Genomic DNA, 27,205 nt, shown 5'->3' with positions numbered 1-27,205 from the left:
ACTGTCCATTCTACAGAAGCAATTGACACGGAAATCTTGATCTGCACCTTTTCATTGTGTTAACTCTGTTACCTCCCTAGGGTCGGGAACCATTTTGACCCAAAGAGCCTTAAAATCAACTTATGTATGTATGAATATATAATATATATATAAAGACAAACCCGCTCTCCAGACAAAAGCTAATTCTTCAGCACATTTTATTTCACTGTGCAATGGTTGATGAAATGATAACATCTAGGAAATGATAATAATGCCAGATCATGTATCCCTTATAAATATACCATCTAAAATTCATCTCCCTCATTTTGACTGCCCTTTTTATTCTAAATAATGGTTCCAAAACAAACTGCAGTTAAAGTTATTTCGTAAAAATGTCACAAAATACTGCAACCGAGGACCCCCAATGGGTTTACCTTCAGTGCAAACGGCGCTGGGCGAGGAAAAAGAGTTCATGCACTGTGTATAGCTCAGCTCATTCCTACTGCTCACTCAATGAAATTGATCTAGGTGCCGGGGCTTTTGAGTAAAATGTTTGTTTTGGGTACAAGTTTGCTCTGTTGCTTTTCATCCTAAAGTGTCTCAACAATGTTAAAGGAGCTTCCATGTAAAAGATTGTCTGGCGATTTAGAGCCATATCCCGGTCTGTTTTTGTGACACCTTGACCCTAAACTGTTGTTAAATATGTGTCATTAATATACTGGACCAGTCCCATTGAGCGTTAATACTGTCTCGGCACCACAGCAATGTTCTCTACATGTAACAATAGATTGCACGTGTTCATTTTAGCTACGAGCCATTTGTACTCATGAAGAGCCATATATCGCCCGCGTGCCATAAGTTCCTGACCCCTGCCCTAGCTAGTTATAGTTTTGGGCATCACTGACATTTCCTCTGGCCTTCTAGAAGGCCCTGGCACCGCCAACTCGAAATCTGATTGGCTAAACCGACAACTTTATCGCCACCCATTTTATAACTCGAGGCCTGCAGAACTGATTGTGAAGGCCTCAGGGTAGATTTTGGACCCTGGCAAGAAGGAATGGCTGAAATGTGATTTGTTAAATGCTTCATCATCTGGAACCAAGGGAGAGACAATAGAAGGAAGCTGACAATTTGGAATTATTTAAGTATTCATGGACAAAATATAATTACAATCACATGATTTGAGTTTTTTTGGTCAGAAGAGAAGGCTTGGCAGTCCCTGATGGCTCATCACTGTAAATTATAAACCAAATATCTAAAATGTTGAGCAGAACAGTCCAACCAAATCTCACAGAAATGGATAAAAATGGAATCGGTCCACTCGATTGCTCCTATTAGTGGATCGGCAGAATCCACCAACTATCGTTCAAATGCTGCTTGTTTACTTGATGTTGTAGTCACAAGTTCAAGAGTCAACCCCGAGTTTTGTCGATAAGGCTTGTTAGTGCTGCTGCAGCCGTGTGTAAAGGTTGCACTCAAAATTTAGCAGTGGCCTGTGGTTATTACAGACCCCCTGGAAGCATGCCTCACACAAAGATGGTTCAGCTGGCAAAAAGGGCACTAAAACAAAACGTTACGGTGCAGACTGTCTGTTTTTAGAGTCGATTTAATTTGTTAACGTAGCGAGATTGTACTTAATGATTGTCCATAAAATGAGAAAACCTATTTAAGTAGCATGAAACGGACTGACTGTAGGGACCAGAGTTATTTGGCTTTTAAATGTGCTTTCTTCAAATGGTATGTAAAGAACAGCCCAAATTATAAAGAATACAAATATTTAATGATAATAATAATGTTTAATATAGACATTAAAAAATGTGATGGTAAGGATTCTGTTCTTTCTATTCTTTCATGCATGCTTTGTGATGACAAAGTCTCTGGCGTGACAGGGTAATTATAATCTGTTGATTTAAAGTCTCAGAAGTCTGTCCAAATAGAACTTGCAACACTTTACTGCTGGCTTTATTTCTTGTTCACAATCATTCCCCTTCCTTTGCAACCATCAGACATCTGGCAAAGAATGATTACACTGTAAGGACATATTGTGAGGTTGCGAAGGAGATAACTTATTTCGCCATATTTAAAGTTTTCCAGACTGGCGAAACTTTCCACAACGTTAATATTTAACTCACTCAGTGCCAAGTTAATGAGCTGTAAAATGAAGTGCAGAAACACTGTGCCATTTAGAGAATATTTTAAAACTTGGATTTTACATTGACAGTAAGCGTGTATAGTTGGTTACTTAGTGTTTGATTAAGGTTTTGTTTTTTTTCCAGAGGTATGGGATAATAATAAGCTCCATGATTGTGGTCTAGCAGTGAAATATCTCTAATAAATGATGCAGGAAGCCCAAAAAAGTGGATTTTTTTTTTCAAATGGAAAAAATTGTGACAATACTGCATATTTACTTCAGGTTCTTGCATGCTTTATCTCCACTCGCGTCAGCATTTTTTTGTTGTTGTTGTTGTTTTTGGGCCGTTTCAGAGGCATGATTGCCGGATAAATCAAAAAGTTTAAGATTTCCAGGATATTTTTGACATTAGAAATTCTATTTTGAAGAGAGAACTTTAATTACAGTACTAATGATTACAATTATGCACTGGTTCGCCAATGTCAAGTCATGTTTATTTGTGACGCCCTTAATCACAAAGAGTCTCAAAGGGCTGCACAGACCACAGATTATTGCAAAGCACAGACTACATGAGGGGAAATAATACACAGATACACAGATATAGTCAACATAAAATATAGGTTATTGATATGCTATAGACTGCAACTGGCTGGCAACCAGTTCAGGGTGTCCCCTGCCCACTGCCCGAAGATCGCTGAGACTGGCTCCAGCACCCCCGCGACCCTACTGAGGATAAGTGGTGCAGATAATGGATGGATGGATATGCTATAGAATAGAAGTGTGTTTTAAGCTTAGATTTAAACATGTCCACTGAGGTTGCAAATCGAATCTCAGGGGGAAGAGCATTCCACAGCACCGGGGTCTGAATGGAGAACGCTCTCGAACCTTGGCTCTTGGGATCACAAGTAGAGCAGTGTTTTCAGAGAGAAGGCTTCGGACCGGAACACAGGGGAAAATAAATCTGAAACATATGAGGAAGCAGGTCCTTGCATGATTTTGTATACTACCAACAGATTCTTGAAATCACATCTTAAGCTAACAGGGAGCCAATGCAGGTTAGCTAAAATCGTGGTAATGTCGCCAAATCAAGTAATCTGTAATGTTGAGACTGCAACGGCAAACTGCAGCCAGCAATTTCTTGAGGGCTACTGTTTGTGCAAATAATCAGTTTTCATATCTGGAGTATGATTTGGAATGGGAATTGCTTTTGTACATGAACTCTAAAGACAACAATAGAGTACATGAGCAGGCCGGATTTCCTAACCTTTACTGTAAGTCAATGAAATAACCAATTGAATGCACTGAATTATAAATCATACTCAAACTATGAATTCAGCATGTTGTATTTTCTGTTTATAAGAAATACTGATCCCTGCTAAAATAAAGGAATGGTTGTGAGACGGTTCAATGATAGCCATACTGTAGCTTTAGAACTTTATTATTCAATGTTTTATAAGAGGCTTGGTCTAAGGTTCAATATACCTAGGTCATTGGCACCAAGCATGCACTCCCAAGCACACAGTTGTCAGATGACTTGTATGAGGCGGGGTGGTGATCAGGTTTAGTTTTTGCTGTCTCTAGGGCAATTGCTCCAACAATGGATTGTGCTTTTGCACCCCAAGCAGAATTCCATGTCACATGGTTGCACCAATACAGTTACTTTCTTTTTATCAATGAGACGGGCCACTTTCCATCTTTTCTGTGTTTTGCATTTTCAATGTGCAACCGCGACGACAAACTATATAAAAGTCACTACGGAGGTGTGAATCCAAAACCTTTACATGTCTTTACAGATTGTTTACCTGGCTGCTAATGAGATTTTGCCTGATGGAACAATACATCATTTTGACCGCTATTCGTCCTTCACATAGCTGTTCACAACCTCAGAGTCTTCAATTTGTTGTGTTTGTCCTTACTGATTATTGAAAGAGGAAAGTTGAATATTAGACTGCATCAGTAGCAAGGTGACCTGACTCAGAAAAGTTGAAATGAATACTTGAGCACGACCTCATAACGTCCCTTCAGAAATCTTCCAGCTGTAATCCTAAAACAAACTAGATTTTGTCGAATCGATCGATGACTGCTTGAGATTTGGATAATGGGTAAAACAGAGTGTGTTATTTGGCTTTTGTTGTGCAACTTTAGTTTGTTGGACATAAGCAGTGGTGTACCTTAACAAGTCTAATGAACTAGAGTTGATCAACTTGTTTATATTTTGGATGTGTGTGGATTCAACGTAGTATGTTGTTCTGAGAGATGTATCAGGAACATGCTCATTTTTGGGTTAGAATAGAATAGAAAAGAATATACCTTTATTGTCATTGTTACAAAATGGGTTAACATATTGTGACAATGAAATTGGGCATGACACTCCAGGTTCACACATTCACCGTGAGGTAAAAAACCCAAGAAGATAAAGGAACAGGGAAGATAAGGTTATAAAACAAGGAGGATAAGGTTATATATGGCTAGTTGCCATTTTTGTGTTTTATATTTTATGCTCAGCATTGTCAGGGTGTCTATTATAGTTGTGTCATTATTGTAGTGTGGATGAGCCTCTCTCAGGTACCTTTCCTCACATGGGTAATCTGTGCATTGCCAAAACTCGTTTTATTTATTTATTATTTTGCTTTGTTATTATACGAACATTGCATTTCTGACATTGATTGGCTTTCAAGAAAAAAAAATGCTAAAAATGTTAGTTTGGAAACAATGGTTGTCTCATCTCATCTCATCTCATCTCATTAGCTACACCGCTTATCCTCAGTAGGGTCGCGGGGGTGCTGGAGCCCATCCCAGCAATCATCGGGCAGGGGACACCCTGAACTGGTTGCCAGCCAATCGCAGGGCACACGGGGACAGACAACTCACTCGCTCAGTCACACCTAGGGACAATTTTGGACCGGCCAATTCACCTGAAATGCATGTTTTTGGAATGTGGGAGGAAACCGGAGTGCCCGGAGGAAACCCACGCAAGCACGGGGAGAACATACAAACTCCGCACAGGAGGTCTGGAGCTGGATTTGAACCCACGAAGGAGGTTCCCATGACATGAACTGTGCCGCACAAGCGCTAACCACTGCGCTGCCCAACAATGGTTGTATGTAGTCTTATTTTTTTTTTAATTACCAGGTAATCAGTATTGATACCACTTAACTAGTTTGTCAAAACAATCGCTAATTAGCGAATGATTGATTAAAATCTGGTTTCATGTGATAGTGGCCATACTGTTTACAGATTCCCCTTGTGAAAATTGCCTTACCAACATACCAGCTCAGTAGCCTAGATGGTAAGGCGCCCGCTTTGAGACTGGGAGGTTCGGGTTCGCGCCCCGGCCGAGTCATTCCTAAGACTTAAAAAGTGGTCGGCGGCGCCCTCTGTTGGCTGCGGCTGCATCGGCTCGCTACAACGGGTCAGGTGCAATCGACATTTCGTTCTGTGTACATTGTTACACAGAATGACAATACAAGGAAATTATTATTATTTATTATTATTTGATGAATTTGTATTGAACATGAACAATAAAATACTGGAACTTTAAAATGATATCGTAGGCGATAATGGCCTTCCAGTACATCAGTACGGCCTTAATGGCCTACTAGGAATCTAAGGACGATCGTTTGTAAGTTAAATTTGTTCGTAATTTGCTTCAGTCCTATATGTTGTAAGGAGTGTATATTTAAGAGGTTTATATAAGTATGTTTAAGGCTTCTATGGGTAACCTTTATTGTTTTGTACTAGAAACTAGACAGTTCATATAATAATATGCTCTATAAAGATAAATAAAGAGACTTGACTTTTAGATTTAGTTTTATAGTAAACTCCAAGAGTGTGTCAAACTTTTTTTTTTAAATGGAATAGCGGCAACAGAAACACAAATGTTAATTGCCAATTGCTAATGTTACACAACACAACTGGTGCATTCAGAGTACTTTCACAAAGTCTGTAATTTAACTTTCTTATGTTAGGACATTTTAAAACAAAATAATCAGTCATTTAGTGACAATAGTATTGATATGGAGGATTTGAAGTTCAAAATAAACTTTCCCATCACTGTACATTTGATATGCTTGCTTTGCTCAGGTAATGACACAACAATGGGCTGGAATATGCCTTCAAACACATCTAAACATGAATGCACCAAACCTAAATCGTCAATAACAAGCATAATGGTTCAGAATCGCAGGGGTTGCTATGCTGGGCATTGTACTTGAGCGAGGTTGTCGGGACCGTGGTTTGTTGCAAAAGAGCCAGGGAGCCACTAGGGAGTCCCAAAGAGTAGTATGACCGCAGCAGCTCCAGAGCCACTTGCACATAAAAGCATATGTTTATCGATATTTCTCGTATTTATTCTGGTTGCCTTAAAACGAAACCTAGCAAAAGACACTTCCAGAAGCCTAAAGTACTACTCTGTAAATTTTCTCGAAAAATCTGTTCAGCCGTTTTGGCGCGTATAAGGGACATACAAAGACGCAGAGTAATCGGTATTTATAAAACGGTCAAGACTTTACACTAGATAGCTAGATAAGTATGCAACACGAATGGAGGGAAGTATTTTAAATTGAGAGAAAGTGTTCTCTTCTAAACGTCGCCTTTGTAATGTTTTGCGGCCTGGGGCGAGCAGGCCTACAGGCTTTTGATGTAATGACAATAGTGAGAATAAGCCGAGGGCAGATTACACTAGCGTTGCATTCTTCTCAACCTGTTTGACACAAACGCGCACTAATCCTGCAAACGCAAGTCAAACGCTGCAGGGAGAACGATTAGCTCCAAGAATAATGACACGCATTATTCACCTGTTCATGAAGCATCTGGAAATTCATTCATATCAAGGTGGCAATTGGAATGATTTAACCTAATGAGCGATGACTAATGATTGAGCGACAAAGTGCAGGGGGAAAAAGAAAATCTTGTACCAGTTTTGAATAAAAATTAGGAAATATAACATAGCAGGATTGCTAGGTTGAAACCAGGGTTGGGTAGGGTTACTTTAACTGGATTACTTTCAATTACTTTTGGATTACTCCAATATCAAATGTGCTAATAAAAGACAAAAGAAACTAAATATGAATAAAATGACAAAATTTTGTGCAGGCTTAGGGAGTAACGGAACACATGGAACGGCAAAAATGATGTTGGCAAGCTGTTTGGATTCATTTTCATTTTGTTTGTGTCGCATTTTATGTTAGTTTTGCCAGAGATCAAAGCCAGGAGAGAAAGCATACCACGTGTTGTGAGTCATAATTGTATTCATATTTAGTTTCTTTTGTCTTTCATTAGCATATTTGGTATTGGAGTAATCCAAAAGTAATTGAAAGTAATCCAGTTAAAGTAACCCTACCCAACCTTGGTTGAAACCAATTACAACAAAAAGGAGGATGCTGGTAAAAAAAATAGGGCGATATTGTAAGTAAATAATTTTAAAATGTGTCGTTGAATGAAATTCCTTAATCAAGATCATTTCTCAAGGTTCGTACAGGTGCTTGTGATCCTTGAAAATGCTCAAATTTTAATGTTTTCAAAGTATTGAAAATTTCTTAAAACGTGGGTGTCGTTCGTGTGAATGCTTGAAATGGTTGCCTTGTTTTTATCAACAAGTCTGCGTAAAATGACGCCCACACTGCTTTGTGGTGGCTTCACTTTGCCATTGCATTTTTTCTTCCCTCATGATTAACTGCAACAGGCATTAGTTTGCACGGGTCACGCCAGGTGGACTGGTACACGCTACTACTACACGGGGCAGAATTAAATTTGTACGCATCAATTATTATGGGTCATGCAGAAAAAGGAGGTGGCATACAAACGCTCCCCTACTCACGAACATTCGAGTTTCGAAAAACAGTAGATATGAACATTTTTCTGGGATGTCGAGAAATATGCGGAAATTCCTGTAAGTTAGATTTTGATTGTGTGCACCTTTTTTCGAGTACAGGACATTACTGTAGTCCTTATTTTCGCCGCTACCGGCATGTGGTGGCGCTGTGTCACCCAATATCCACCCCAAAGAAGAAATCATCTTCCAAGTTCATGTGTCAATATTCTATACTGTATCTGCAGCGTGCTAAGAACTTTGACAATTTATTGTTTAATATCTCTGGCATCCATTCAATATGGTTGGTGTAAAGAAGAGGCAGGCCGTTTCTTTTGAAATAAAAGTGGAATAAGGAAGCTCAATGCGGTTGAAAAAATAGTTGGATCGCTTTTTTTCACCCACTTTTAACCAAGGAGGAGAAAGTTGCCTAACTTGAAGTCCATCTTCCAAAAGTAAGATGAACTCAACTTTATTACCTTTTATAGAGCATATTATTTTATTAAAGGTTTATTTTTTAGTACAAAACAATACAGGTTACTCATACAAGCCTTAAACATTCATTCCACACAAAATATAGCACTAAAGCAACTTACGAACAATATCAACTTACGAACGATCGTTCGGGACCCATCTTGTTCGTAAGTCGGGCAACTTCTGTATTGTAATGGGAAGAATTGAAAATGTAAGCTTCATATTACTCTCATTTTTACCCAATAACTATATAAGGAGATTTTAGTCTCAAAAACAAATATATTCACAACTTACTCAAGAATTAAAACTGATATGTCTTAATGAATGCACATGCAAGATTAAAAATGGCAATTATGTCTGTGGCTTTGCATAATACATGATTCCCACCGGAATTCTTATTGTAATGGTACAGGAGGAATTGGTAAATTCGCTTTGAACGTCCTTAAAGCGCCAGTGTGTAATGGTTGACCAGTAGATGGCACAGCTGTCTAATGCCAACAAAAACCAGTGCCACAGAGGACAGCGTAGCAGCAAGATGACAAACATGGCAGCGACCTCTACGTAGGGATACCACTACGTAAAAATTATACACATTTTTCGACCTGTGATTTTTTTTTTAATCAAAATAAAAGAAAATTAACATTATAATGATAGTTCATCTATTGGCCAGTATTCTAATCCAAGTTTTTTTGTACCACTAGGAAGCCCTACATCTTTGAAAAGTACTTGAATTTGGCCATTAAAAAAGGTGTTCAAACCCTGGTTTGTACTTGTTGCAGTGTTATTTTATTTTTTTAAAGACTCAAATGTATCAACTCAAACAATGGACACCATTACCAAAGATTAAATTCTAATTCAATGTGATCGTACATGAATTATCTCTTCATATATGGGATGTAAATCTACTTTATGCTGTTTAAGTACGATGACCATATTGTGAGATTGCAATACTAAAACCGGCATGATATACATGTGATATTTGGGAGATGAATCCCTGGTTATTCACTATAAAAGCAGTTCATCTATGTCACAGGTGTCAAACAGGCGGCCCGCGGGCCAGATCAGGCAACAACCAGAGAAGCGCAAGAGAAAAACAGGCTACAGGTTGAAATATGTCGACTTGATGTTGCCATAGCCAGGTGCCTCTCACAAAGACACTGTACTTGTATTTATTTCTCTGTCTCTCTCTGTCTCTCTCTCTCTTTTCCACCCCTTTTCTCCCACTGTCTGTCTCTTTCACTCTCCGTGTCTCTCTTTTTCTCTTCCTTTGTTGCTCTTTGTCTCTTTCTCTCTCTGTGTCTTTTTAACTTATTTTGCTCTAATTTCCTTTTTTCCTTTTCTCTTTCTCTCTTCCTACCCTTTGCAATTTATTTTCCCTTTTCTCTCCTTCTGTCTTTCTATTTCTCTTTGGATTTCTTTCTTCCTCTCCCTTTCTTTCCCCCTCTCTCATGACATCTCTTTTTATCTCTATTATTTCTCACGCTCTCTCCCCCTCTCTTTTTCTTTGTCCTGCCCTCTCTCCTGTTTACCCTCCCTCTTTCTCTTATTTCTTTATCTCTTTTTCTTTCTCTTTAATCTACTAGTCCGGCCCCTGACAGAATGTTTGTTCTATCGTGTGGCCCCCAAGTTAAAATGAGTTTGACACCCCTGATCTATGTAGTAAGTGGCCACGGTAAGCCACTTACATAGCTAGTTAGCACTTGTTTTGGGTCTGGAATTGTTTACTAAATGTGGAATTTACAGCAATGCTGTAAGTTTGAATTTTGCAATCGGGAGATGGAATAAGAGCTTGCTCTGTCCACTCCACGCATCGGCCCGGTATTGCAGTACCTCCGGGAACGGTGCATTCGCACTGATCGCTGCTTGGCTCTGTGGCTAGGACCTTGACTCAGCCTCTTGGCTGTAAGCAAGTGTCTCGGCCCCTTGGCTTTGTAGCGTATTATGATTTGACCGATAACAGATAATGGATAATTGATAGAGAATATAGATCAATAAACCTTACAAAATCCCTCCCCCCTTTTACCTGACCCATACCTATTTAACATTAAATTCCTCAGAAATACGCCAAAGGTACCTTGTAAAAAAATGTGTGCCGCAAATCCGGGAATACTTTAGGGCTGCCAACCTACCAGTGTTCAACACCAGTCCCTTCATTTGATTTGCGGATAAACCTCTGCGTCTTCTGTCTTCATCAAAAGGGATAACGTTACAAATCGATCTTCGAAGCTTGCCCACCGTACAGGAATTATTCACCATGGTAAAAAGTGGTGGTTATGTCTTAGTTATTGGTATTCTATTTTAATTCAAAATAACTTTTGTTGGTGATAGAAATGAGTGGAGAGGTTTTGTAAAAGGAAAGTGGGATGTTTAGACGCGTTCTAAGGGAAGGGCAGGGCACTTGTATGATGCGGCAGGGGTAAACCAGTGAAAGCTGTCGGGCCCTGCTGTTGAACAGAAGAGTGTGTTGTGTAACCCTGATCCGAGTGACATGGCCGCTTTCTTGTGTCCTGTTTCATCTGGAGGGATGAAAGCATGACCGACTTGGGTGCCGAGGTGCTTAATTTGTTTGGGTGTTTGGGCATTTGGGTTGGCCATGGTCCACAAAATGTTGTGTGTGTTTTTTGCTCCTTTTTCCCTTTTATTTTCTTTGTTTGTATGTGTTCTTCTTGCTGCCCGTCACCCCTCTTGAGGGATATGATCAGGGTAGATAGATAGATATTTTAATTCCACCGCCGTGCGCTTAAGTGCCTTTTACCGTCCGTCATGGTTCGCATTCAGTCAGAGAAGTAACGTGACATCACACGCGAAGGGTCAATATCTTGTTCAGGGTGTTAATATTTCAAATCTATCCATGAGGCCATAATATTCATACTGTTTTCCATAAGAAGTTTCTGTGGTTCTGTCATTGATTCCTGCAAAAAGTATCCTTTTTCCGTGGCTGTGTTGTACTAGTTCCGACAAGTACACATGGGGAGATGTGTTTTTGTGAGTTGCCTATGCCTCACTGAGGTTTTTTTTTTTTGGTGACAACAGGTTTGTGTCACATCCTCAGCTACCTTGTCAGGACTTGTCAAAAAATTCTCCGCCAAGTCTTCGCCCCCCCCCCCCCCCCCCCCATTGCATCCCCTACCCCTTACAGCTTTCCCGTACATTCCTCAGAAGCCTCTTCTTTTTCTTCTGATTAAAGTCTGCATTGTTTTTGTGTGCTTACTATTTTTGTTTCATTTATCTGTTTATAATTAGAGAGCTTCTTATGCAGTTGAAGTTTAGTTGTTTTGAAAGTGTAATTGGATTTGAGTTGATGTCACACAGAGACAAAACATGTGCAGTGCTATTTTGTTGTTGCTTTAATGACATAAATATTTTCCAATGGAGGAAGGAGGGCATGCATAATTTGTAACTAGGGATGCAGCGAAATTAGAATTTCGGGCCGAAACCAAACCGACATAAATTACCCAGATAAATAAGTCTACAGTCATTTTGCACCAACTACCTGTAAAGGCATGAAATGTGACGTATTTTCTGGACTATGAGATGCACTGGACTATAAGGCGCACCTTCAAAAATACTAGAGGTAGGGTTTCATTTAAAAAACACTGAAAATAAAATCAAATTTAAGAGTACTTAAAAAATGGTTTCACCACCAAAATGAAATGATTCATTCCGTAAATGGTCACCTTGACTTGGGCATAAATGAAATGAAATGATCTGCATTTATATAGCGCTTTTCAAGTCAAGACTTCCCAAAGCGCTTTACAATGTGCTCCCAATAGCGGCCTTGCAGCCATGTAAGCCGCAAACCTGCTTATTAGGGGTTCAGTGTCTTACCCAAGGACACTTCGACATGTAACACGGGCGAGTTGGGATTCGAACTGGGATCCCTTGATCCCAAGACGAGCGCTCTACCTCCTGAGCTACTGCCGCCCCGGTCACATTCCCAACTGATGATGACAAAGAGTTCTCTATCTTTTAATATTACTTGTTTTCATACTACTACCTTAACTTAATTATTGTAAACTGTGGTATTTTATCGGGAAGCACAGCGGCGCAGTGGTTAGGGCGCATGCGGCAAACTTTTGAGGTCATTAGATCGACCCGCCGGCGTGGAGTTTGCATGTTCTCCTCGTGCTTGCGTGGGTTTCCTCCGAGCACTCCGGTTTCCTCCCACATTCCAAAAAAAATTGTCCCTAGGTGTGAATGAGCGGGCGAATTGTCTGTCCCTGTGTGCCCAGCGATTGGCTGGCAACCAGTTCAGGTTGTCCCCTGCCCACGGCCCAAAGATAGCTGGGATGGGCTCCAGCACCCCCGCGACCCTACTGAGGATAAGTGGTGCAGATAATGAATGGATGGATGGATGGTATTTTCTCTTGTAAATTGCACCATCAGTATTGCAGACTTTTCCATTTCGTTGTGCATTTTTAATGCCACAATAAATTATTTTCTATTTTATCTACCGTACTTTCTGCTATATGATGCGCAACATATGAGACGCCCCATAAAATTCTTGAATTTTTTTTTTTTTCTTTAGGTGAGCCTAATTGTGAGGAAACTATGGTAATAAATAACTTGACATGCATATTTCTAGCTGCTAATTTTAAATTGATGAAATTCTCCTAGATCAAGCATTTGAGTGTTTTGAAAAATATCCAGTCAGTCAACATAGATTTAAAATGCAAATAAGTTCATATTTTTTTTACTTTGAGTAAAGTGGCTCGTTATCAATCCATTAACTGCACTGTGTATCCTCAGTAGGGGTGCTAGAGTCACTGTCTTGTACTACGGACAGACTGAAGAGATCTTTTCTTCCTCATGCCATGAGGCTCTTTAACTCTACCCGGCAGAGTAAAAGCCCACATTAAACCACACCCCCTACATTGCATATTACCGAATCTTATTGCAAAATGTATTCTGTGTAGCACTATTTAGATATTCTATATAACACGCTACAGTGGGCATTTGCACGTCACACTGGGTATTTGTATATTGTATTCTTTTTGCTTTATTATTGTATTGTTCTCAGCTCAGGGATGCTGCTGGAAATGTGAAATGTGAATTTCCCTCCGGGGATGAATAAAGTATCTATCTATCTATCTATCTATCTATCTAGAGCCCATCCCAGCTTTCTCTGGGCAGTGGGTAGGAGACACCCTGTACTGGTTGTGGCTTATGATGCTAAATGAATTACTTCATGCTTCAGCTCTCAACAGGTCCTTTCTTCATTTTTTTTGTTTGGTGTAGATATTTTTGGGCATTTTAGCTTTTATTGGAAAAGATAGTGCCCTGTAACTGGCTGGCAACCAGTTCAGGGTGTCCCCTGCCCACTGCCTACAGATAGCTGGGGTGGGTTACAGCACTCCCACGACCCTACTGAGGATAAGCGCTGCACATGATGGATATACGGATGGATAACACATAGTAAAAGGAAAACCGGAGGAAGGAACTGATGATGACAAAGATGAAGTAGTGGGCGCAGTCTAATGCAACGAGTCACACTCGCATATTCTCTTTAGCAAAATGACAGAAAATGAACGCTACTTGCACATAGATTAGCGCCAGCTATTCGATTTTGAGGGCGAACTGATTGAATGTCACAAAGTACATGTTTATGAATTAAAACGGCTGAGCTGTAGATAGTTAGCTCTGTAGTGTTAGCATGTAAACATTGGTCAAAAAGTCTAGTCTATCTTTTTTTCCTCTGGACCTTTTTTCCAGTTCAATTTTTTTTTTCCCTGGCCAAAACCGAAAATGCAAATTAAGTCATAAATATTTGTAGTGCAAATTTGGTGAATCCCTATTTGAATCAACGTAATGAGCTTCAGTTAGGATTTCTAGGCAGGTTTACCCTCTGTCACGGTGTCTGTTTGCTCATGGAAAGACTGTGATCTTGTAATCCGCATCCATTGGGAAAGCGGAATAACCCGCCACTGCACACACACACAGCGCTCCTTCTGTTCACACGCTTATTGTAAGAGTGTCAACTGTTTACACAAAGGCTTAGAAGATAAAGCCGTTGCGTCAGGATGCGTATATCTCACTTAAAATGAAAATATTGACCGTCGAAGATGAAATTCTGAAGATTCGGAGAAGAGTCGATAAGTTATCCAAAAAATAATCGATCATAGATTAGTAAGTGATTACATTGATGAGCAGTTTCCGTATTTTCTGCACTATAAAGCACACCTCCCAAAAATTGTCTTTTGTGATATATTATTCATATATACAGTGTTCTCGTATCATTTTTGCTGGGGACGGATAGTCTCAAATCAACGTGCGTCCCCAGGACGCAACCTTTTTGCCACAAAATTGTCATCATTACCCGAGATTTACTGCACTCCAAACTTTTCTTCAGGCAGATCCGCCATTGTTGTTTTGGTCTCGCGGTTCGAGTTTTCGTCTGCACGCCGATCTCGGCCAACGAGTTCGAGTTGTGTAGTGAAAGGAAGTCCTTCTTTTTTTAGAGAACCGGCTTTTTTGGCTCAACTCATTAAAAAGAGCCGGCTCTCAAACGGCTCACTTGCTTTGATGATTGATATTACGAATTATGTTGTATAAAGAAGTTAAGAAAAAAAGGAAGTATAAAAGGAGAAGATTAAAAAAAGACAGGTTTGTGGTTATCCCTTTAATCGGTATATTACCAACAATAATTTGATTCAGAAAATGAATTAATAGATTGAGGATTAAAAGGAAATTAATATATAGATTTATATTATATATTTGTCGCCGATTTACAATTTCAATCTCGATAACACTAAATTTTGGGGACCCATAGATCTCTGTTGGGACCCATAGATTTTTGAGCATGCGAGTCCCCGGGACCAATCACTTTTCACAGGTAAAATGAACACTGTATATAAGGTGCACTGGACTTAAAACTATAGTAAGAGCTAGCGTTACATGCATTGTAATATTTGGTTTTGCCACTTAAATTCATTTTAGCAACAAACAACATGTCAACCACAAGAGGGCATTCAAATATCACTGTAAAGGTTTCTCAATGGCAGAACAGTTACCTTGCATTTATAATTTTAGCCACTATATTTTATGGCGCATCTTGAAATTTTTGTTGGCCACTTGAGGGTTTTCAGGTGCGCTCTATAGTCCGAAAAGTTCAGTAGCTGTTGATTATTCACTTGATTGTTGCCCCTCCCCTCCCTCATGTTTTCCTACTCTTTGCTACCTAACACTGATTTACAAAGTTTTCTGGAATTTTAAATCCCTATTTTTTAGGTTGAAATTGAAATCAGATTTTCTTTACTAACATTCCCATGGTTATTTATTCTAGAAGTGCATTTGCAGTAGGTGTCATAGACAGTATCCATCTATCCATTATCTGCACCGCTTATCCTCAGTCGGGTCGCGGGGGTGCTGGAGCCCATCACAGCTATCCTCAGGCAGTGGTCAGGGGACACCCTGAACTGGTTCCCATCCAGTTGCACACAGAGGCAGACAACCATTCACTCGCTCATTCACACCTCGGCACAAATTTGGACCGGCCAATTAACCTAACATACAGGTTTTCGGAATTTGGGAGGAAGCCCAGAGGAAACCCACGCAAGCACAGGGAGAACTTGCAAACTCCACACAGGAGGTTCGATTTCAGGATTTCAGAACTGTGCCGCACACGCGCTAACCACTGCGCCGCCCTGCTGCCCTGAATCAGTATTGTACTAACTTAATTAAAACTATGAGAATGAATCATTTGTGCTTTACTAAATAGAAAATGGTAATATGACATAAAAGCCCGTTTTGCATTAAACTCAATCTTTTTTTTAAAAAGATATTTAAAAAAATACAGGAAATATCCGCCACGTGTGGAAAGATAACACATGATGAAAGGAAGCCTTCTTTGAAAATAGCATTCGTTTAAAGTGATGCAACACTGTGCTTTAACCACAACGGGAGTTTACATGTAATCCAGCGTGTTAATCACACTTAACATAGCTCGCCAAGAGTGCCCCCGTTCAAATGTACAGTGGGTTATTTTTTTTTCTTTTTTATAATGCTTCCATCACGACGATACGCATCCCAGGTGACCGAATTAATACCAAGGCTGATTCGAAGGCGGACCGACAAGCTGCGACACAAAAGCATCACCGGGCTGTCGCTCCATATCGACTCCTCAAGCTCCGAGGCTGTGAAATTGATTCCCTTCAGCAAATTCATTCCACACTTGGTGTTTTAAATGTGGGCACCAGATGGATATTTGCACATTGCTCACGATCAGAAGCGTGCCCGGAACGGACTTTTTAGAGGGCAATGTGAGGACATTGTCGAAATTGAAGGAATAAAGTGCAGTCTATTTTTTTAGGATAGCGGCAACCAATTATTCCACCAAATTTTAGATCATATTTTACAGTTGTTTTGTTTCAGACACCCAAACATATTTTGTTCGAAATTTGGGGCACAACAGGTAAATGTTGTGTCTGAGTTACCGAAACACAAGAAGGTTCATCTTGTTGGGCTATCTATCCTCTTGTAAAACACAAAGTATGTGGCCCAAGAAAGGTGCTTTATGGAATATGGTGTAGCACTTGAGTAAATCATTCGTCACTTTGCAAGTCTGTAGCACAAACTCCATTGCTGATAAAAACTACTGTGTTGATTTAATAGTCTGTAGTCTGTGCAGCCCCTGCGACTGGCTGGCAACCAGTTCAGGGTGTCCCCTGCCCACTGCCCAAAGATAGCTGGGATGGGCTCCAGCACCCCCGCGACCCTACTCAGGATAAGCAGTGCAGATAATGGAAGAATGGATGGATGGATGGTCTGTGCAGCCCATTGAGACTTCTGTGGTTAAGGGCTATACAATTAAACATGACATGACTTGACTGAAAACTAATCCAGTTCTTGTTGCATGAACCAGTCAAGAAATATGTGTGTGTGTTTATAATATCAGTGTCTGAAACTCATGACAAAAAGTTAGCGGACACCAGGGCAGAAAACTCTGAAAAGTTGCCTGCCCCATTTTTCATAACTTGAAACACAATAAGACTACTAATCGCAAAAAAAAAAAAAACATTGTGTCAAAGTATTAAGGATTGATAATATACAGGTATAACAGAACAATACTTTGAAATTAAATGTATTATAAATCTACTTATAACATTCATTCCATGTATATGACATCGCTGTTTTCCATCTGCCATCAGTATGCGGTGTTCATTTTACCTGTGAAAAGTGATGGGTCCCGGGTACTCGCATGCTCAAAAATCTATGGGTCCCAACAGATATCTATGGGTCCCCAACATTTAGTGTTACCGAGGTTGATATTGTAAATCAGCGACAAATATATAATATAAATCTATACGTTCATTCAGTTTTAATCATCACAGATAATTGGTAATACAAAGCAGTTATCACTTCAGATTTTTCTGTTCATATATTCTTTGTGGTTTGCCGCCACAGTTGTAATGCCTTCTCAGGGTCCAATCCATTATCATCCTCCTCATAGCGTCACCAGGAATATAATTTAGTCTATTTTGGCAGAAAAGTCCTTTTCTTGCTGGGAGTATTCTTGTTTATTTTTTTACGTCGAATCGTTCGCTTTGTGCCGGAATTATTGCCGTTGTTATCACTTTCTGCATTACGTTTCGACTTATTATTGACACTGAAGAAATTACCAATTTTGTGTTGATTTTCACCTAACACTGTTTTTTCGGAGGCATACTTAACCTTCACCTTCCCTCGACGACAACCACCACAAAAATGACGTAATCTCGAAGCAACGAGAGCTCGTTGGCCGAGATCGGCGTGCAGACGAAAACTTGAACCGCGAGACCAAAACAGCAATGGCGGATCTGCCTGACGAAAAGTTTGGAGTGCGGTAAATCTTTGTTTAAAAAAAAAAAAGTAATCAGGTAATAATGACAATTTTGGGGCAAAAAGGTTGCGTCCCGGGGACGCACGTTGATTTGACACTATGCGTCCCCAGCAAAAATGATGCGTCCAGGACGCAAGGATGCAGGCAAACGAGAACACAGAGTATGTACCTGTTTTTACTCATCTTTATTCATGCAATGTTTGTGTTGCGTCGTCTGCTTCAAGTCATGTGAACTCCTCTTCCCACGATGGTTTCGATGTAGGTTTACGTTTTGTATCGTCATCAATTTTGTTAGCTTCTTTTTCATCTTTCTCCTGGGGCTGGGGTTTTGGCTTAATCCATAACCACTTATCCTTCTTTCTTGTGTTCTCTGTGCATCTACTTTGGAAAATGATATGAAAATGCGTGACCTTATAACGCTCGGGAAAGTCCGGAAGCACGAAGTTATTCGATGCAGGCTTCTGATTGGCTGCCGAGTATGCAAATTGCAAAACAAACCAAAATTTCCAAACCGAACAAAGATTTTGAAATCGGTATAAAGCAAATGTTTTATTTGATTTGTGGAAAAAGTTGTCGGCAGAGACGTTTTATAAGTTGTACGCCCGACGTAAAAAGATGCACGCCCCGGGCATCCAGGCAGACGTTATTTCAGACACTGATAATATGTATAATTTTCCTGCACTCCTCCACATACACTGCAAAGGAATTTGCACCATTTCCTCCTGTCTCAAGTCTTATGACAGATTTATACGTCATGGTTTAAGTGACCTAATTTTGATCTCATTATATCTCATGTGGTGTGCCCCAGTTTGTACAGTAGTTTACAACACAGCGGTTATCCCATCACATAGAAATTTGCATTAAGAAAATTATTATGGGCACCTTGAATGTCTAGTAATTAGCACGTTTACTCCATAGTTCCGACGTTCAGGGTTCCCGCCTTTATTAGGGTGCTTTGCATTTTCTTCAGTTTGTATAGGATTGAGACTGATATTTCGACTTCACCTGTCCTGTGATTTACTGGTGACCAGTTCGAGGTGTACATTACTGTGGTCCTTTTTTTTTAATCACGGTTAATGGGGAACCAGAACCCACCACAATAGTTGATCACAGCTGATCAAGTGCAGATTAATTCACAATATCTGTAAGCATAATTCAAGTAGTAGATATACCATTAAAGGTGCTTCGTTTGGGGTGTCCTTTTGCTTGACAGTATGGAACACAAGAGCTTCCGGGTCCGGCAAAAAAAGCGTTCTGCTGTCCCGGAATAAAGGATATTGAAATATTTTTCAACTGGCCCCGCACTGAAGAACGAAGCGCGAAGCACTGAATGATTGCAGTACTTCATTTCCAAAGTAAGCTTAGGTAGACTCCAAGAGGACAATTAAATTGGGCCCTTTTGTAGGGACATTGATCATTCAACATGCATTTCTTGATATGTAGGTTGCAAAGTAATTTAAGTTTGATTCAATCCGAAAGAGAAACAACTTGATTCTTTTATAACTTGATTTAATTAGACTGGTCTCAAGGCTAATATATATATACAAATCGGAATGAACTAGTAGTACTGCATATGTGGAATAGTGTACAGGATGACAGAAAAGGGGTTAACATAGTAGCTGGCGTGCAGAGTGTCAATTTTAGGACCACCTTCTTTTCTTCTAGTGCAGGGGTAGGGAACCTATGGATTGGGAGCCATATATGGCTCTTTTTATGAGAACACACTTCACAAGAATAAAATAGAATTACCGTATATACTCTATAAGCCGACCCCCTGAAACTGCTTTAAAATCTCCACATTCCCAAACTATTAATAAAACATGTACCCAAACAACAATAATTGTAAAAAATTGGTGAATAATGAAGATTAATATATCGATAATATAACGGAAACACCATTCACTGTATCCCAGGGGTAGGGAACCTATGGCTCGGGAGCCATAAATGGCTCTTTTCATGAGTACGTATGGCTCCGAAATAAAATATAACTATTGCACATCTCTCTGTGGCGTTCCAAAGTCAAGTGATTTCATCCTGATTTTGGTCCATCTAAAGCCGAAGCAACTTAATGCAGAAGTTCGATAAGAAACCATTTAAACTGATAAATGAGAACGCTGGCAAACGACTTTGATTGGGTGAGCAGTACAGGTGGGCGGATCCCTGCACACAGCGCAAGGCACTTCCTTCTCTCTCTCTCTCGCTCAGTGCAGTCTACACTGAAAGTGAATATGACGGTATGCTTATCATTTGCAGTAATTTGTGACATTTTACAAAAGAACTTTGCATGCACATTGTCTTGAAACCGTCATTAAGGCCAAATTTCATGGGAAAAAAATTGCCTCAACACTCTGACAACTGAAGGTGGAAGACAAATTGTGGCAATGGCATATTTACATTGATTTGGGACACAGGATCTGTCATTATTATCATTTAGTACATTTGATTAAATCATCAAATGACACACAGTGAAATAAAATGGGCTGAAGAATTAGCTTTTGTCTAGAAAGCGTGTTTGGCAGTTTTTTCCAATTTTGTCTGAAAATATATGACGTGACTCTCTCAATTTAATTTTAAAACATTTTTTGCTTTTATGGCTCTTTGTGTCAAAATGGTTCCTGACCCCTGTTCTAGTGTATTTAATATGTGGTAAGCCCTCAGATTCAGATTCAGATCTACTTTATTGTCATTTTAGTACACGTGTATACAGAACGAAATGTCGATACATCTGACCCGCACAGTTTCCTTGAATGTACAGATATAAATAAAATGTTGTATTGATTTGGAGTATTGAGTACTAATAATATACTAAATAATTATGGCTATGTATAGTATTTTACAGTAGCGCAAATAGTGCAAGAGGAGCAGCTAACCAGATGTCCAAAAAGGGCAGTCAGGTAAACGGTAACAATAACACTGTAACAATAACGCTGTAAGTACAATAGTGCAGAGAAACAGATGTGCAAGGAGTGGCTAGCTATAAAGAACTGCCAGTAGTGCAAAAAGTCAAACAAAACCAACAGATGTACAGATTAGCAGCAGTTTAGATCTACTATGTGTTTGATTGACCATTTAAAAGTCTAATGGCCAGGGGGACAAGACTATTGTGGAACCTGGTGGTCCTGCACCGCACACTGCAGTACCTCTTCCCAGAGGCTAGCAGAGTGAACAGTCCATGATGGGGGTGAGAGGGGTCCCTGATAATGTAAAGTATTTAAATCATGTACACCCACAAACTGTCAGAATATCCTTGTATTTACAGTTACTTGTTTGTCATGGCATGCTTAGCATTAACGATACGCGTTTGACATTAACCATAATGCTTAGCAGTGGCATCACAAATAATGGGTATACTACATGGCAACAATATACCCCTCTGAGATATCGTTCTAATAAAAGACAAATCAATAGGGAGCTCAATATATTCTTAAGTGGAAATACTTGATTTGTTCTGATTTAATGCGCCTGCATCTTTTTAAATAAAGTGTTTTTCCCTTATACTCCTATCTAATGCAAAAGCCAAAGCAAATTTTACCCGAATGATTGTCAAATACCATGTATCTTCTCTGTGATGTGAGTGGATTATTTAAAGTCAATTTACACTGAACTTTAATTATCTCGAAATGCAACAAATGTTCAAGCCAACAAATATTTTCAACCAGGTGTTGATCTGGAGTATTTTCATTTGTGACTTGAATCAAAGAAACTTTGCGACACAGTTTCACAGCTTACATTCATTCAATGATTATGCAGTTCTGTGATAATGTACACTTGCAAATCCATTCCAACCTTATTGACGGCCATCTGGATTATTATGGCACTCTATTCAGGCAATTTTAGCCCAACTGAAAATCAATAGTCACCCCTGCCATACTCCTTCCATAACCTATGAGCTGTAGAGACTTATTATCTTTTATCCCCATGCCTCTCTCGAGGAAATGTGCCGTTTCACCCATCTACGTCTGGCTTTTCCTGAGCAACGGACAATGACAAAAGCAGAGGATGTGCTGGTTGAAGGATCAGGGACATTGCGATTGCACTCTGTTGTCAAGCGTCTGGAGGACAGCCATGTTTGAGCACTTCCGATTTCCCAAGCACAATCCTGGAAGGATGTGCACAGCTCACATGGGCCTTGAAAGACCACAAAGATTAGATGAACTCTGCACTTTTTTTGATGGGATTGTTTTCAGTTGTTATTTTTGTCATTTTGGTTCCTGCTCAGCCACAAATGTTAAGCATAATTGATAGATTGCTGTTTGTTCCAACACTTGCTGTGGGTTGTTTTTATTAAATGACGTTTTATTCCTTAAAAGCTTTAGACTTCAAACCTCCATTTTAAGAAGGAAGTGAATGATTAATTATCTCCATTCTGTTTTTTTTTATGATAAATGGTAACAGATAGACTATTGCGGGGTATAAAGTATGCAGGCACTCAGATGAAAAATCATCACGAAGGAAAATGTCATCTGATGCCCTTTCCCATGGCTCATTTGCTCCCACTCGGACCAAATCACTCTCTTACCACCCAATCTGACTTAGAAGGAATCGGTTTATGCTTTTATGTAAGCATTAGTCTGATTGGAAACTGGCTATTCTTATTATTATGATCATGTTAACACACAAATAAACGCACAACAGTCAGGTTCAGGTTTTAGATATTCCGATTGCAATGATTAGGTTTATGGCTGCAACTAACTATTATTTTAATAATCGATGAATCTGTCGATTCTTTTTTGATGAATCAGGTAGAAAAAATACACATACATTTTCTTTTCATTAATCAAAAATTGATGTTTTGGACAAATAACAAAATAGTGCACACAACAACATATTCTAAATAACTGAAGAATAAAAAGTCAAAGTGTTTGTCAAATAACAACGGAAAAATATATACAAATGGAAGCTATTCACCTGCAATCATATACCTTTGTTATAAAGTGCAAATCAAAAGAAGCATCTTTGTTGTTTAAGAGACGTGAGCTTTAGAAACAAAAATACATGCAAATCTGAAAACACAGTAACGTGATTTTCACTATTAACTGGCAAAAATTAAACATGACCAGATTCACATTTGCTCAATAACTCTTCAGTCTAGAAGAACTTTGCATTGCAATTCAAAAATGTGAACATATCAATGATGATCATGTTGAGGATGCTCTCGGTGAAGACAGCTGCTTGCTATGGCATGTATGATGTCTTTCACATAATGAAGCTTGTCATCGTTTGAGATGAGAGAGTATAGTATGATCATGGCACAATTTACGAGGACACTATAATTGCTCAGACTTTGCCAGAAAAGTAAAATTTGATGCTTAATCTTAAACTCATTACCACCGTTTTGTGCACTGCTTAGGATGATAAGGGTAACAGGAATGGACACTACTATGCAGCCTATTCTGTATGGGCACGTTTCCTTTTTGTTAATTAGTGGTTGATGTTTTTTTTGTGCTGTGCCCAAATAAACTTCATTCGATAATTGAACTGAAATAAAAAGTATCCCTTTGACATACACCCAACCACACGCAGTCATTAATCAGCTAAAAAGCAAACGCTGGCATACTGATGTTACGTTTCCTCACTTAATCACATGGACTTTGCCAGAAAAATTAGAACTTGATGCTTAATATTTCCAATAAAATGAAAAATACACGCTAACTCCGGCTTACTCATTAAAAAAGCTTTGCGTTTGTTGATTGCTTTAGGACTTTTTAGTTGTATTTTGTGCCCCCCGCGGCAAAAATACGATATATAGTGGCTGTCACAGTTGTATCTATCTGTATATAGTGTAAATCTTTGCTTTTGGCAAGCCACATTTTGAGCACACCTTCTAAACACATGGGACACGGAAATAAAGTTCCCCTTTGGGGTGTGTAAGAACCATTATGGTACTTGGCTGAGTGATGCGAATGAAATGGTAGGTAACTTAATGTTGAAGGTAAGGTGTGGAAACAACGTCTAAGTTAGATGTTGTATTGTGTGCACCTTTTCCCGAGTAGAGGACAGTGCTGTCGTGCTTCTTTCCTCCGCGTGGCGCTGTGAAATGTCACACGGCATCCACCCAGAAGAAGAAATCCGGCTTCTACTTCCTAGTTAGTGTGTATACACACTGCACTGTATCTCTAGCACGCTAAGAACTTTGACATTCACACTGTTTATTCCTTTTTGCATCCATTCAATATGGTTGGTGTAAGGAAGAGCAGAGCCGTTTCTTTTGAAACGAAAGTGGTATAAGAAAGTTTGATGCTGTTGAGTAAATGGTTGGATGGCTTTTTTTTTGTCCACTTTTTACCAAGGAGGAGGAAGTTGCCTAACTCTTCCAAAAGTAAGTTAAACGTAACTTTATTTACATTTAAAGTCAAGTCCTGTTCATTTGTATAGCCCTTAATCACAGGGAGTCTCAAAGGGCTTCACAGACCACAAAATGTCAATGCGTAATGTGTAGCTTTGTTTTTCAGTACTATGCTTTGCTTTATCATTCAGCCTGCTTTGTAACGTTATAGAGCATATTATATTATTTAACATCTGTTTTTCAGTTTCAAAACAATACAGGTTACTTATACAAGCCTTAAACATACTCATATAACATAGATTCCATACAAAATATAGCACTGAAGCAACTTACGAACAAATTCAACTTCCGAACGATCGTCCCAAACTTATCTCGTTCGTAAGTAGGGCAGAAAGTGTCGCTTCACCTTTTTAATCGTAATACTCGCAAACATCATGTATACAGGTTTTTTATTGGGGTGGTTTCTAAGTAAGAAACATATTCGGATTGCTCCAAAACACCATTACCTGATCCTCGTCTGACTGTTCCTTGCATGTAAACAAAGTAAATGATGTGAATGTTTAAGCGGATCTATCTTTCAGAGGTTTCACCATTCGGCAATAGTTGTTTAGACTGCAGCCGGGCTTTGTCAACTAATATCCCGGCTCAGTCACTCGACCGGACTAGAAAATAGCCTGACATGCAGTTTTCAGGCACCATGCCTCCCACTCGCATAAAAGCCTCTTTGCCCTCACCTCACCAGAGAGATATGCTCCTGCATCCATGCTCCGAGGTCATTGCTATTTCTATCATTCGTGACTCGAATTCCTCAAGCTTCGAGTCTTTCCTCGACAGGATTCTGATGTCATGTGCGTGGCTCAGTTCTGTACAGACAGCAGCCGACATTCTTCGAGCGGCAAGAGGCAGTGGTGCTACGTAAACACCGACTTTAGGCAAACATGCACAATGTATATTGTGTTGGTGACCTTTAAAATAAGACCCCACTGTCATTGCAGTAAATAAGTGCTTGGTTTGGAAAGGGTAAGCTTGTTTTAACCTTGAGGCAACGGTCTCTCAGTCTATAGATTAAAATAGCGCATATTCCTTTTTTTCCCTTCTACATGGAATTCAGTGTTTCCAATCCGTGATCTTTTCTGTTGTTGGTGTGTCTGTGCACCCATGCTCTTTTGTATATATCTTCATAGATCTTTGGCCAGTTCCGTCTATTTTCGTCTTATGTAATCAGGAAACCAGAACAGGTAAAGGGCTCATGTAGTAGTGTGATGCTCCATCTCCATCAACTCAGCATTCTGAAATGGGAAAAAGCATGAAATTGGAGGGCAATGTGTTAAATCTGGAATACAAGAGGTCTTCCCCTGGTTTACCAGTCCTTGTTCCCCTTCCAGAACCATGGTTTCACAGAGATCAGTGACTTTCTTAGAAAAAAATAAGAGATATGAGAGTGAAATTTAGAGTGATAACCTTGGACACCAGGCTATATCATTTAAAAGGGGATTACACTCCAGAATTTCCGTTGATGCTGGTTTAGTGTAAGAGCCTAGCATCCAAAATAATCTTATAAAAGGGGTGAGGAACTGTCGCCCAGGACCTTACTGCACGATAACCCTTCCCACAACCCTAACAAATCGATTACCAGTGCATCAAGAGCACCAGGGTAAGCTTTTTTTGCTCTTTGTAATAGCACCTACTGGCGAACAGGCGCCAGAGCATGAGGTACCCCCACCGGGACGGTGAGCCAACCCCAGTTTAGTGCCATAGACTGCAGCTTGGCTGATCCACAAGGCTGCTGACCACACCCATATCCCTGTATCTCGTTTGTTTTTATTTCAGAAGCACAAGGGAGAATGTGTTCTAAAATCAACCCTTAAATATTCAATTCTTGCCTCCCTTCTGTTCTTCTTTCAGTTCCCAAAGTAACTACGCCCAGGATAAAGAATTAATTCCCTCAACTTTGTAAATATATGCACTCTTGAATAAGTAAGCACTCATACACTGAACGCAAATATACATTTTTACGTCTCAGGGCAAGAGGAATGTGTACAATGATAAGAATTGTAAGCTGCTCTCCACCAAAAGCAAAATCTTACTCAATTGGCAGCAAATGCTCAGCTAAATATTTTGCTGTTCTTGTTTTATGTTTTCTTGGAACATTTAAGGAGAAACATAATGAGCAAAATGGTGTGAATGGATGACTTTACTGGTTTTATTAGTAAAGTAGTGTTTCCACTTTGAAACTCATTAACCAGCATAAAAGCCAGCGGCGATTGACCGCAATGTACCTCCTGATGATTTAAAGCCTAGCAGAAGCAGACGTTGGTTAACAACACCTCTTTCCTTTCATCTTCTCTCTGACCAGCTCAACTTTTCCACTCTCTCCAACTTTTTGAATACGTCAGCGCGATTCGCCTGTATTCCATCTAATTATCACAACCCTTGTGTGTCTTCAGGGAGCTCCTCAAAATCTCTTCATCAAAGCTGCCAATTGGCTCTGCTTGTTTATCTCTGCCTGCTTATTCCTCATCCATAACCCTGTTGAGATACAAGATTATGGTCTCAAAGGATTTTTGCACTGTAAGCTCTGCCTACAGTGAGAGCACCAGTAGATTGTCTGTCTTTCTTTGTCATATTGCCTGAGTAGTACATAATCTATATCGATCTATATACCGAAGCTATATCCCCCCTAGTGGGAGGTGGCTAGAGTCAAGAACA

At 39.6% G+C, this 27,205-nt stretch overlaps 1 protein-coding gene and 1 pseudogene across 3 annotated transcripts in view; both read left to right on the top strand.

Moving 5' to 3' along the window:
* The window catches only part of palm3 (paralemmin 3), a 72,561-nt gene that overhangs the window by 10,673 nt on the left and 34,683 nt on the right, over positions 1-27,205 (top strand). The gene's annotated exons all lie outside the window — the stretch shown is intronic.
* On the top strand, positions 10,079-10,245 carry LOC148360653 (U2 spliceosomal RNA; annotated as a pseudogene).

This window comes from Urocampus carinirostris, chromosome 8, assembly GCF_059441175.1.
Source record: "Urocampus carinirostris isolate Australia breed hairy pipefish chromosome 8, RoL_Ucar_1.0, whole genome shotgun sequence".
NCBI classification, from domain to species: domain Eukaryota; kingdom Metazoa; phylum Chordata; class Actinopteri; order Syngnathiformes; family Syngnathidae; genus Urocampus; species Urocampus carinirostris.
Note: the sequence above shows the minus strand (reverse complement) of the source record. Positions and strands in the feature narration are given on the sequence as shown.